This window comes from Narcine bancroftii, chromosome 2, assembly GCF_036971445.1.
Source record: "Narcine bancroftii isolate sNarBan1 chromosome 2, sNarBan1.hap1, whole genome shotgun sequence".
Classification (NCBI taxonomy): domain Eukaryota; kingdom Metazoa; phylum Chordata; class Chondrichthyes; order Torpediniformes; family Narcinidae; genus Narcine; species Narcine bancroftii.
In genome coordinates this window covers 97,361,290-97,375,452 of record NC_091470.1, presented here as the reverse complement: position 1 = coordinate 97,375,452, position 14,163 = coordinate 97,361,290, and the positions used below count along the sequence as shown (strand labels likewise).

Sequence of the window (14,163 nt, the reverse complement as noted above, 5' to 3'; positions counted from 1 at the left end):
CTCACCAAAGCCTTTGACACCATGAGCAGGAAAGGGCTTTGGCAAATACTAGAGCACCTCGGATGCCCCCCCCCCCCCAAAGTTCCTCAACATGGTTATCCAACTGCATGAAAAGCAACAAGGTCGGGTCAGATACAGCAATGAGCTCTCCGAACCCTTCTCCACTGACAACGGCATGAAGCAAGGCTGTGTCCTTGCACCAACCCTCTTTACTATCTTCTTCAGCATGATGCTGAAACAAGCCATGAAAGAACCTCAACAATGAAGACGGTGTTACATCCGGAACCGCACGGGTAGCAGTCTCTTCAATCTGAGCCGCCTGTAAGCTCACACCATGACACAAGAGCAACTTGTCCTTGAACTACTCTTTGCAGACGATGCCGCTTTAGTTGCCCATTCAGAGCCAGCTCTCCAGCGCATGTTTTGCGGAAACTGCCAAAATGTATGGTCTGGAAGTCAGCCTGAAGAAAACTGAGGTCCTCCATCAGCCAGCTCCCCACCATGACACCAGCCCCCCCACATCTCCATCGGGAACACTGAACTCAAAACGGTCAACCAGTTTACCTACCTCGGCTGCACCATTTCATCTGATGCAAGGATTGACAACGAGATAGACAACAGACTCGCCAAGGCAAATAGTGCCTTTGGAAGACTACACAAAAGAGTCTGGAAAAACAACCACCTGAAGAAACACACAAAGATAAGCATGTACAGAGCCATTGTCATACCCACGCTCCTGTTCGGCTCCGAATATGGGTCCTCTACCGGCATCATCTATGGCTCCTAGAACGCTTCCATCAGCGCTGTCTCCGCTCCATCCTCAACATTCATTGGAATGACTTCATCACCAACATCGAAGTACTCGAGCTGGCAAAATCCGCAAGCATCGAATCCATGCTGCTGAAGACCCAACTGCGCTGGGTGGGTCACGTCTCCAGAATGGAGGACCATTGCCTTCCCAAGATCGTGTTCTATGGTGAGCTCTCCACTGGCCACCGAGACGGAAGTGTACCAAAGAAGAGGTACAAGGACTGCTTAAAGAAATCTCTTGGTGCCTGCCACATTGACCACTGCCAGTGGGCTGATATCGCCTCCAACCGTGCATCTTGACGCCTCACAGTTCAGCGGGCAGCAACCTCCTTTGAAGAAGACCGCAAAGCCCACCTCACTGACAAAAGACAAAGGAGGAAAAACCCAACACACCCAACCCCAACCAACCAATTTTCCCCTGCAACCGCTGCAACCATGCCTGCCTGTCCCGCATCGGACTTGTCAGTCACCAACGAGCCTGCAGCAGACGTGGACATACCCCTCCATAAATCTTCATCCGCGAAGCCAAGCCAAAGAAAGAAGAAAGAAAACTGGGGACAGAAAGGTGGTCGTGGTTCCTGCTTCTCGCGGTTTTGTTGCCACGTGTTTATGGTGGTTTATGGTTTTCATTGTAGTTCCATGTGTATCCTGTGTCTTGTTATTGTTGAATAAAGTTTGCGTGTTTATTAAAAAAAAGGGGCAGTAATGAGGGAGGATTTTCCTTCGGGAGGGGCAGTTTGCACTGTGTAGAACTGTGATTCGAGATTTTGAGGAGGTGGGGATAAGATGGTGGAACGGACGGATTGTGGTGGAACGGACGGATTGTGGTGGAACGGACGGATTGTGGTGGAACGGACGGATTGTGGTGGAACGGACGGATTGTGGTGGAACGGACGGATTGCTGAATGAAAGGTAAAGTTGAGAAAAGTGGGAAGAATATGAAGAAACATAAATAAAAGTCACGATTCAAAAAAAATGCATAAAGTACAAGAACAGTGAGATCTAGGGACATATTTTCTTGTGGTTGGGCTGGTTGAGAATATAATAAGAATATATGTGTGTATGCTCGCACACACACACACACACTCGCAAACACACACACATGCAAACACATACTCACAAACACACACTCACTCGCAAACACACACACACATGCAAACATTCACTCGCAAACACACACACGCGCACACACACACAGACACATACACACACAGACATACAAACACACACTCGCAGACACACAGACATAGACATACACAGACAGACAGACAGACACACACACACACACACACACACAGACATAGACACATACACACAGACAGACACACACACACACCAACATAAAATGAAGAATGATATGAAGAAAATATCCTTGTGCAGTGAGTGGTTGGAATCTGGAATGTATTTTTAGGGGCAATTATAGCATCAGCCTCAGAAGGGATAGTTATCTGAGGGAAAAGAATTTGCAGTGTCCTAGGGAGAAGGCAGGGCAGAAAGGAACTGAAAGGATGGCTCTCACATGGAACTTGTACAGAATCAGTGGACCAAATGGCCTCACCCCTTGCTGTAATTTTACGTCTTGATACTGTGCTCCAAAATCAAATAGGGCAGCCCAGTTGGTAGTTGTTAGCACAGTGCCTTTACAGCGCCAGCAATTGGGACCGGGGTTTGAATCCCACACTCTCTGTAAGGAGTTGGTACGTTCACCCCGCGTCTACATGGGTTTTCCCCAGGGGCTCCGGTTTCTTCCCACCCTTTGGAAAACATACTGGAGTTTGTTGGTGAGGACACTATGGGCACATTGATTCTTCAGCATGGAAACAGGCCTCAGTCCAGCAAGACCATGCTAACCATTAGCCACCCATTTTTATACCAATTGTACCCCAACCCAGCCACTCTCAACTCCTTTTTGTTTGGCTATGGTCCCCCTATGACCCTGCTCAAAGTTTATAGGCCCCCTTCTCTGGAGAGCAGTCAGGTTTAGTTGGCTTCTTCCATAGTTCTCTCCGACTGGTGTAATTTTTTTTTAAATTGTGATTTCAGTCTGTGACCCCCTTTAAATGTGCTGTGGCCCCGAGTGGGGGGGCGGGGTGGGTGAGGTGGGCCAAAAGGGCCTGTTACCGTGCTGTGCATCTACATTTAACATTTAAAATTTAAAATGATTGAGAGCAACAAGATTGGTGGAAAGTTAACCATTTGCCCTTGGCCTCGGTGATTTATCTGTGCAATTTTCACCAAGAGACACAACGTGTGCGGTCTTGGCATTAACTTTTTCGAGATACTGGATGATTATTATTCACTCACCTGGAAGCAATGTGATCACCCACAGCTCATCAGAAGAAGGAAAGGATATAGTCATCTAGCTGTGGCTACCCAGACTGTGATCACCACACAGTGATAAAGCTTTAATCAAGTTGCCATTTACAAAGGTTAAATCTTGCATTACTGATTAAACATACACCCGAGACATCACATTAATGACTGTGTTGTATGCTGCAATCAGATTTCAGATTTATTGTCGGAGTACATATATGACATAACATACAACCCTGAAATTCTTTTTCCTGCGGGCAAGGTTGAATTACCATTTATCAATAGGGCAAAAATCTGTACTCAATGTACAAATGCAACAAATAAATAAATGTAAACAAACTGACTAAGCAATGGAGAGGGAAAAAAAATCAATAAAGTGCACAAGTAAGAGTCCTTAAATGAGTCCCTGATTGAGTTTGTTGTTGAGGAGTCTGATGGTGGAGGGGAAGCAGCTGGCCCTGAACCTGGTGGTGCGAGTCTTGTGGCATCGACACCTCTTTCCTGATGGCAGCAGCGAGAACAGAGCGTGTGCTGGGTGGTGTGGATCCTTGATGATTGCTGCTGCTCTCCGATGGCACCCTGTAGATGTTCTCGATGGTGAGGAGGGTTTTGCCTGTGATGTCCTGCGCCATATCCACCAGCTTTTGCAGGGCTTTACACTCAAGGGTATTGGTGTTTCCAAATCAGACCACGAGGTAGCTGGTCAGTACACTTTTCCACCATACATCTGCAGAAATTTGCCAGATTTTCCGATGTGGTGCCAAACCTCCACAAAGTCCCAAGGCATTAGACGCAATAGAACGGAGTGGGGGAAATGAAAGGAGGAGAAGTGGTATTGCTCATCAGAGAAAATATCACAGCTGTGGTCAGGCAGCTTAGACCAGAGGGCTCGTCTAATGAGGCTATAGGGGTGGAGCTGAGGAACGGGAATAGGGCTGGGTGGCCTGGAGTTTGTCAAATGTTTTCAAGTAGAGGTGCTGACATTCTTTCTTCATGATGCCATTAGTGGGTCCAGGAAAGATCCTCCAAGCTAGTGACTACCAAGAACTTAAATTTGCTCACCCTCTCTACCTCTAATTCCCCCCATGATGCCAAAGGCATCTCCTTCCCAGGGGCACCTCTTAACAGGACAATTTTAACAATGGTGTCCTTTTAGAACCCGACTGTTATGTCCTTTACCAGCACTGTTGGATCTCATTACTGGGATATGATCAGAGTTTATTCTAAGTAGACAGGTGGAGCCACAAGAACCCAATGCTATAAAAGGAATTACTTTAGACGGTTTAATGTTTGTTGTCCTTGGCTCGCATCCATGAGGGGTGATGGTGGATTAAGCTGCTGATCAGAGATTGACAGATATTCAATTAGCCAGGGCATCAAGGGTTACGGGGAGAAGGCTGGGGAGTGGGGCTGACTGGGAGGATGGGTGGGGCAGACTCGATGGGCCTGTATCTTGTGATCCTGTGATCGAGTGAAGCTCTCCTGATGGGTCTCTACTGTTCTTGGTTCTGAGTGATATCGATGACACCCTCACAGGTGAGATCACTCTGAACTCTTCACTAAATCACTCTAATTAATGAACAGGTTCACACATCTGCCAGTTCCCAAAAACACAGCAACCTAGCCAAGCATTACAAAAGAGAAGGTAATGGACCATTCAGTTCCTACTCTGGTTTTCAGTTCGATTGTGGCTGATCTTTAATCTCAGCACTATCTTCTTGCTTCAATCTTGTATTTGCTTAACATAATACCTTAATTGTAATGGTTAAAATTGGCTGTGAACCTCCCATCCCTCTCCTCAACTGCATGCCCTCTGCTCTATAGTCCGCAACACTCCCACCACAGGCAAGAGGATGCTGTTGAGGTGATAAGCTTCACCCAGTCGTTTCTTTTGAACTCTAGATTCAGAATGTAAAAGCCACCAGTGTAAGATGTTACATCTTATTATCTGAACAAGAAGAGTGTTCCATTTACTCTCATCTGGCAGAGATGTAATTTAAAAATATCCATCCAAGTCTTCAAACCTTCCGTGGGCTTATTCCTCCTTCTTGCTGTTATCTCCTCAGTTGTTAACCACGTTCAGACATTTTTTTTTACTCCTTTAGTTGTGTTCTCTTGTGCATCGCAAGTTCAAATTGTCCTCTGGCATTGGAAATGAGGCCTTAAGCTCTGGGATTCCCCTCCTCACCCCTATCCCTCCAAGCCTCGCTCTCCCTTGCTTCCTGTAAGGCAGTGGCTCTCAACCTTTTCTTTCCCACTCACATCCCACTTTAAGTAATCCCTATGCCATCGGAGCTCTGTGATTAGTAAGGGATTGCTTAAGGTGGGATGTGGGTGGAAAGAAAAAGGTTGAAAACCACTGTTTTAATCGTCCCTCATTGACTCGTTATGTGCACGGTTTCAGAGCTCCAAAGGAAATGGGCCAATGACCATTTTTCTCAAGCAAAATATTTCAGTGACAATTGGGTTTAGAGCAGGGGTTCTCAACTTTCCCTTCCCGCTCACATCCCACCTTAAGCAATCCCTCATTAATCACAGAGCACCGATGGCATAGGGATTACTTAAAGTGGGATGTGAGTGGAACCACTGCTGTAAGACTTCAATTAAAGGAGAACTCCTTGAGCAAGCTTTTGAACCTGTCTTAATTGCTCCTTGTTATGCTGCACCGTATGATAGTTCACTGCTTTAAAAGTACCTTTATTAAAAAAACATCAGCATTTCAGGAATAGAAATTATATCCTTAATATGAGTCAGTTACTTGCCATTGAAACCCTCCCAAATAAATCCACACCTCGAGAAGATTATCATTTCCTGTCTCTCGGTGGACAAGACATAGACAAATTCCTCTAAAAATTAATATTTTGCTGTTATTTTCCATCCAACCTATTATTTTCACCAGCCATGTATCAACCTCTTAATTTCAGATAAAATCTGTGCTCCTTGACATCAAACATCTGCTGATGTGTCTTGTGCAGGCTTCTTGCAAAGCTGGCAGGGTTCATACACTCTGCGTAAACATTATTTAAGGTGACAGATTTTCAGAGGTTATATAATCACAGAATTAGCAAACAATTGCTCCTCACTTTCCGGAGTCTCACAATTTAAAAGATAGTTAAATTTAAATCGTTTTGAATGTTTTTCTAATAATCACCCAGGCTCTAGGTATACAGCAACAAATGTCTACAAAGCAATTATTCTCACAGAAACTTTATATGGAAACCATAGTGGATATTGACTATTATCAAAGGGAGGGCAGGTGTGATATAAATATATTTTTTTTAAATTGATGTACTATTTTCCATTTGGTGTGGAGGGATGGTTAAAATTCAGGGGCATGATAAATTCTATTTCAAGAAGTGAGAATTCATTTCTGTGTGTAATAGGAATTATTAACCAATAGAATGAAGTTTAAAAACAGGTGAATGTAGGATCAGTGTAAACAGATGGCAAGGACGCTTCAGTGCTGTTGGACCCTATGACGAGTTCATTTATCAGGCAGGGTTTATAATCCTCCAGGGGCCTCATCAGGTTAACAGGACTGAAGGATTGGTACAGATTGGATTTGTGACTTCCAGTATTCAACAGTGATTGAACCAATACCCAAGGGGGTATTGATCATTTGTTTAACTCAGTGCACCTGGACATCCTGGTTCATAATGGGTTTATGCTACACTCGCAGGGGTTCTCAACCATTTTTCTTTCCACTCACATCTCACTTTAAGTAATCCCTATGCCATCGGTACTCTGTGATTGGCAAGGGATTGCTTAAGGTGGTGTGTGTGTGTGTGTGGGGGGGGGGGGGGGGAGTTTGAAAACTACTTTTTTTTTAATCATACCTAATTAACTCGTTTTGGGCACAGTTTTGTAACTCCAAAGGAAATGGGCCAATGACCATTTTTCTCCAGTAAGATATTTCAGTAACAATTGGGTTTAGAGCAGTGATTCTCAACCTTCCCTTCCCACTCACATCCCACCTTAAGCAATCGCTTAGTAATCACAGAGCACCGATGGCATAGGGATTGTTTAAAGAAGGATGTGAGTGGCAAGAAAAAGGTTGAGAACCACTGTGCGACAGGGTACATAATGCCCAGGACATTCCTATGCACCTCAGTGTATAAGATTGCAATGGTCTCAGAAGCCTCATTATTCCTCTCCTGGCAGAATAATAATTTGCACAGACGAGATGCACTGAATTGCCTTTGCTGGGCTGTGTCTATGGTTCTTTTGTTAAACCTTGCGAGCTCAGCACATGAGAGGGACCAGGAAGTAGCCACACTTGTTGCCTCCCCAGCTGTAATAATTGTGAATGATGGGACAACGTTGAGAGGACCTTTTTCCTCTTCTTGTGTGTTCCCTTACAACACAATGCAGAAACTTGTTTTCCCCTTGTCACGATTAATGCGTTTCATAGGCTCCATCGCCCACGCAGGGGTTCCCAAGGTAACAGCCAGGAGAGATTTTCACTCCATTGCTTGTCATGGGAGTAGAACACAGGGAGGATGCAGCGGGTGAAAGGAGGAGACAGCGGAATCAGGTCTCTGGTATCAGTCCGCACTGATTCAGTATGGGCCAGAGGCAACAGGGAAGAGAATATAATGCATCAAAATTCATCCAGCCATTTTATGATCTAGTTTCCTGGAGTGTAAAAGTAAAGAGGTCACATTGCAGCTGTATAAAACTTTAGCTCGGCTGTCACAGTGGCCTTTGTGCATCCTTCTGCTCGTTTTCCAATTGCCCAGCGGTCAGGTGAGCAGTTTTCTGAGGGCAAATTATTATCATCCCACGCTTGTAATTCACGCTACCGTCGGGGTCCTGAGGGTAACCCTGCTAGTTCTTGGGGGTATCTGGTTTACCACCACACCGATCCCTATCTTTAGCTGCTAAGCCATTGTCCGCAGCACCAGCGGTGCTGATGGGTATATGGTTGTACACGGGTGGTGGAAGAAGGGAGGGGAGGGGTGGCTGATAGCCCCCTTCCAGTGCCCCATAAAGTTGCGGAGAGCAACATCGCCTGCTGCACAGTCCATCTCGATGGGGCTGAGATTGACGCCGTCAGTCCAACGGAGGGAGGCTGGCGTGGAGAACCTGAAACATATCAGGGTGTTGCAGAGAGGAGAGGGGATGGTTCTCGCTCAGGCAAGTGCGTGGGGAGTGGGGCTTTCTGCCGAATGTGGCGTTCCCCACGCAGCTACTCACACCCACCCCCTCCCCCCAAAGTAGCCACAAAAAGGATGAATACAATATATATTTTTTAAAAACAGTAAATTCCAGTCTTCCGTAGCGGGAATAATAACGCTGCAATTATTTTTCTCTCTTGGATGCATTTGATTCATTCCTGCCTGGTGGGTGCAGAGCTTGAAGCCCTCGAGTGAGCTCGAAGCGCTGTCCACGGTGCTGAACGGGGGCTGATTTCCCCCCCCCCCCCCCTCCCCCCCACCCCGGGTTCAAGAGCAGACGGTCCCCTCCCGCTTGTTGCATTTCCAAGAGCCACGATGCATGGGATTTACCCCCATACCATCTGCTCCTCGGCTGTAACGCAAGCGTGCGAGAGAAGCTCAGACAGGTCCCCCTCCCCTCACCTCCGGCAGAAGCCAGCCAGAAGGAAGTGGGTGCTACATTGCATAACAGCCCTGACCAGCGACTCCTTCCCTGGAACGAATTCCTCCGTCCAAGCGATTAGAAAGGAAAATCTTCAATGCACCTACCTGAATTTGCAGCCTCTCAACTCTTCAATGGAATCGATCTGCAAAATCGCAGCGGCTGGCGTTAAACTGGGTTGTTTTTTTCTCTCTGTGTGTTTAATTTGGGAAAGGGTAGGGAGATGCGGTGACTGTATTCATTCCAACTGCATTTTCTTCTCCCTCCTCCTCAGACACTGGTGTGTTCTCGGAGGACCTGCCTCTCAGCAACAGCTGACCTTACGTCAAATCGCTGCATGATCCACACTGGCGGCGTCTCGGGGGGAGAATTCACCACTCCAGGTACACAGCCTCGCTCAAGGGAATGTTCCCATTCTCGGAACGAACAGAGCCCATTGACAAACGTTAACGATGCAACCACATCGTCCTTCTTAAAGGGGGCGGGGAGGGGGTGGAGGTGGGGGGTGAGATTTTATTTCTAAATTGCTGGTCCTTCTGCTGCACCCAGACCCACATTCTCTGCAGTCACCCACCATTGCAGAGATGACTGCAGAGTGTGGGACTGGGCCCACCAGACTGATGGACAATCCTATATAGGCCACTTGAAGGCCCGCAAGCTGGTACCTGCTGCCTGGAAAGAAGAAGCAGACATCTGACAGAGGGTTTTTTTAAGGTGAGGAAGAGGTTCCACAGAGTGATGTTGAAGATCTGATTCCACTTCTGATGAAGATGATGAGACTTTACTGTTATATTCACAGTACAATGTATGGATGTCCTGAAATATCCAAACAGGTACGTCAACTACAAGAGTATACATTAAATTATCACAATTTGCCAAAAATGCAAAATAAATATAAAAGGATAAATAAGTACATATTCTCCAAAATAGACTTTATTCACAATAAATTATTTGCAAAAGGAAAACTGTTCCACATCTCTGCATCTTTACTGTCATGTCCACATATTCCCATCACTGCTCATTGTTCCATACACTCTCTAATTACACCATTACCACCCTCTTCTGTTGTTTAAGGGGCTTTCCTCAGCCCCTCAAGGCCCAGTAATGGGAGGACTCTAGACTGAAGACCTTCCCCTCTGTGCCCTCACATTGGCTGTGCCTCAGCACGTACTCCTATAGCCTGGAATGTGCCAGACGGCAGCATTCCCTCACCGACATCTCTGTGTGCTGAAAGACCAACAGGTTTCAGGCAGTCGAGCGAGTTGATGGTCTTCCTGCAGTTCTGGATGTCCGTCTCTGTGTGTGTGTTCCCGGAAGAAGCCCATAAATTGGAGAGCCCTCTGTCACACCGTTGCCGGGGATGAACCATGACAAGGATCCTTGCATCCTTCTCCACAACACTTTCAGCAAATCCGCCAAAGGTGGAAAGGGCCTGAAGAGTCGTCATGTACAAGTCACCAGACAATGAGAGTAAGGACGTACCCAATGTGGCCCTCATCCTGATGACCTCCTTCATGTGTGGCTGCAGCAGGCTGTGCGTGAAACCAAAGTACAAGGGCTCATTATTTTTCAGGATGTGAAGAAAGTGTGAGCATGAGAAATATTTCTTTGAATGTTTTTGTCTCTTTAAATATCGTTATGTATCTCTTTAAAGTTTGAGCTTCTTTATATGCATTTTATATCTCTATCGCAGAGTGAATACTTTGTTATTCATTGTTATGAAAGTCTTAATGCGAAGCCTTGCAAAATGTTTATCTGTTTTATCAACAAATTAAAACTGCATAAAGTAATAGCCACAGAGTTGAATTTATTGGATTAAAGAAATCAAAATTCGGAATATCATAGCTCATGCTTTTGGAAGATGTTAGTTTGAAATTAGGATATATTAGAATAAGGAAAGTGTCATCTATAGGCTCCAAGTGCCGCTACCTGTTGAGGTTCTACCTGGCCCAGATGTCACAAAGCATGGGCCTGGCCCCATTGCTGCACAGTTTCCCAATCAGCTGGATTTTGCCACACCACCTATCTTTCATGGGAAAGACCTTGGGTCACATATCCATCAAGCAGAGGCCAGCATGAAACATCCTGCAGACACTGAGAGACGAAGACTCGATGGACATGGTGCGGTGGCTCCCTGAGTCATCTGGCAGAATGCCTCACTGCCAGGGCTCGCAAACAAGCATCAGGACTTGGACTGGCGGTGAGAGGAGCTCTCCCAGTCTGTACATCAGACTGAACATCACCCACAATGCACATTGTCCCCGAGATGACTGTGGTGGATTGGAGGTACATAACTATCCCCACCATTGAGAACATATACAGGGAATGCTGCCATTGGAGAGCAGCAGCAATCATCAAGGATCTACACCACCCAGCACACGCTCTGTTCTTATCAGGAAAGAGGTGCAGGTGCCACAAGACTTGCCCCACCAGGTTCAGGGACAGTTGCTACCCCTCCACCATCAGACTCCTCAATGACAAACTCAATCAGGGACTCATTTAAGGACTCTTACTTGTGCACTTTATTGATTTTTTTTCCTCTCCATTGCTTAGTCAGTTTGTTTACATTTCTTCATTTGCTTACATGTGTACGTTTAGTTTTTTTTTACACTACCAATAAGTGGTCATTCTGTATCACCCACGGTAAAAGAATCTCAGAGTTGTATGTGATGTCATACACATGCTTTTTTTTAATACTTTATTTATAAATTTTAAACCACAATATAATTACATTACATTCAATTGTGAACTATTTTTTTTTAAATTATTGCACGTGGTATTATACTCCCATCCCCCTCGACCCACCCTAAAAAAGAAAAAAGGAAATGGAAGAAGAAAACTGGAGAATGCTGAAAAATAAAACATTTATACAGAAAAATCTATTGGAGTTACCAAGAAGTGAGGTCTTCATGCATACTGTATTGTAAATATTGTAAATATGGGCTCCATCATATATGTACTCTGACACCAAATCTGAACATACACAGTTACAGTTAGCAGAAGAAGAAAGGTGACGATTCAATCGTGCAGTGACTTGTGGGTATGTGGACATGTGACACTGTGAGATGAACATGGCCACTAATAGACCAAGGTAAGCAGCACTTGTGTGAGGTCACAACCGGACTTCTGCTTCCTCCTTCAGACTTGCAGGAGGACATGAAAGTCTCAGGGAGGGTGCAGAAATGATTGACGGGGTTGATTCCAGCAGTGAGGGAATTTCAGGTGCAAGCTGAGACAAGGTGAAGATGAGAATGAGCAAGGAAAAGTGAAGAGATACCTTTTGATGAAATATGAATACAAGGCCAGTTCCAACCTTAAATGAAGACCCTGCACAAATGAAAAATGTTACCCAAGGCTATAAATTGTAGTACTGCTTTCTGTTTATTTTAACCAATTCCTCATTCTCCTGGGAGAATGTTGGGTACAGTTCAATGTTTGACTTCATTTTTCACTGACAATTCTTCCCAGCAAAACCACATCACATGCCTCCTTAGTTCTAATGTGCACCTCTAAACAGTGATCACTGCTGTGAGGATTGAGAGGGCAAGAAGATTTCATCTCCCCAATCGCTCCCCAAAGAACTGAGCACAAATCCAGTGCAGTACAGGCAGTCCCCGTGTTATGAATGAGGTCCATTCCTAAGTTTATCTTTAAGTTGAATTTGTAGATAAGTCGGAACAGGTACATAAGGCTAGGTTCAGTTATTCAGTGTCTTAATATGGTTACAAGAGTAAATAAGGGAAAACTGTAACCCAAATACAAGTTACAAACTCAACATTGTGTTAAAGGCAACGTGATCTGACTTAAAATGGCAGACGGCATTCTCCTTCCTCGAGCCAATGAACCAATGAAGCCGTGCACAATGCGAGTTGTCCGTAAGTTGGGTGTTCTTAACCCGGGGACTTGCTGTCCTAAAGGGCATATCCAAATATCCATGCAGGGCATGGCCAGAAGTGCTTCTCTTTGGAATTGCCCCGAAGACCGAATTTTATGCCCCATGCTCCCCGCAAAATTCTAGCTAATATTTATCCCGCAGTAGATTGGCTGATTGTCATGAATGACTTTGGAAACTTTTGAGTGGTACAGTGACGCAGTAGATGGAGCCAATGTTTCACAGCTCCAGACTTAGGTCTACTCTTCACACCAAGTTGGATAAAACCTCAAGAGCCTGAAACATAGTCTTTCTTTTCAGCCCGAACCAGCTTCTGTTTTATTTCAGATTTCCAGCTACCTGCTCCGTCATTCAATGAGATCATGACTGATCTGATGATTGGCTCATCTCCACCCACCTGCCTTTTCTCCCATATCCCTTAATTCCCCTACTATGTAAAAATATTTCCAACCTTGTCTTAAATACATTTACTGAGGTCACCTCCACTGCTTCAATGGGCAGCGAATTCCACAGATTCACCACCCTCTGAGAAAAGCAGCTCCTCCCCATCTTCGACCTAAATCTACTCCCCTGAATCTTGAGGCTTAGTCCCCTAGCTCTGGTCTCCCCCACCAATGGCTACCTCTCTCTTAACTATACCTTTAATAATTTTATACTTTTCTCTAAGATCCCTTCTCATTCTTCTAAATTACAGTGAGTATAGTCCCAGACAACTCAACCTCTAACCCCTGCATCTGTGGAATCAACCTGGTGAACCTCCTGTGCACCACCCCCAAAGCCAGTACATCCTTCCTCGAGTAAAGAGACCAGAACAAGGTGGTTTCAGAATCAGAATTTATTGTCATGAACATATCAGGAAATTTATTCTTTTGCAGTAGCGTCATAGAGCAAATACAATGCTAGAAAATTAGATTTAAAAATAAGTAAATTAGTGCACAAGGAAAGAGAAAGTCAGGCAGTGTCTGTGGTTCATTGTCCATTCAGGAATCTGATGGCAGCAGGGAAGAAGCTGTCCTTGTGCCGCTGACTGCTCATCTTCAAGCTCCTGCACCTTTTTTCCCCGATGGTAGCAGAGAGAAGAAGGGCTGGCCTGGGTGGGGGTCCTTGAAGATAGAGACTGCTTTGTTAAGACACCACCTCTTGTAGATGTCTGCAATGGAGTGAAGTCTGGTGTCCGCGACGTCACTGGCTGGGATCAAAGCCCTCTGGATTTTTTTGCCCTGTGCATACCAGACAGTGATGCAACCAGTCAGAATGCTTTCCACAGTACACCTGTAGAAATTTGCAACAACCTTTGGTAACAAACCGATTCTCCTCAAATCCCCACTAAGTATAGCCGCTGGCGAACCTTCAACATGGAGGCCCCAGTACAGATCCTCAATGATATTGACACCAAGGAACATGAAGTTCTTCACCCTTTCCATTGCTGATTCCTAGAGGTGGACTGGTTCATGTTTTCCTTATTTCTTACTGAAGTCCACAATTAACTCTTTGGTTTTGCTAATGTTAAATGCAAGATTGTTGTGGCATCACTCAACTACAGTACAAAT

General features: G+C 45.2%; 1 long non-coding RNA gene across 3 annotated transcripts in view; it reads left to right on the top strand.

Annotated features, from left to right (window-relative positions):
• Positions 1–10,312, top strand: part of LOC138753954 (uncharacterized) — a 67,517-nt gene extending 57,205 nt beyond the window's left edge. For all 3 annotated transcript variants that reach the window (XR_011351516.1, XR_011351518.1, XR_011351519.1), the window contains 3 exons: positions 8,996–9,104; positions 9,436–9,554; positions 9,956–10,312. This is a non-coding gene — a long non-coding RNA (uncharacterized lncRNA). The remainder of the gene's footprint in view (positions 1–8,995; positions 9,105–9,435; positions 9,555–9,955) is intronic.
• The last annotated feature ends 3,851 nt before the right edge of the window (positions 10,313–14,163 follow it).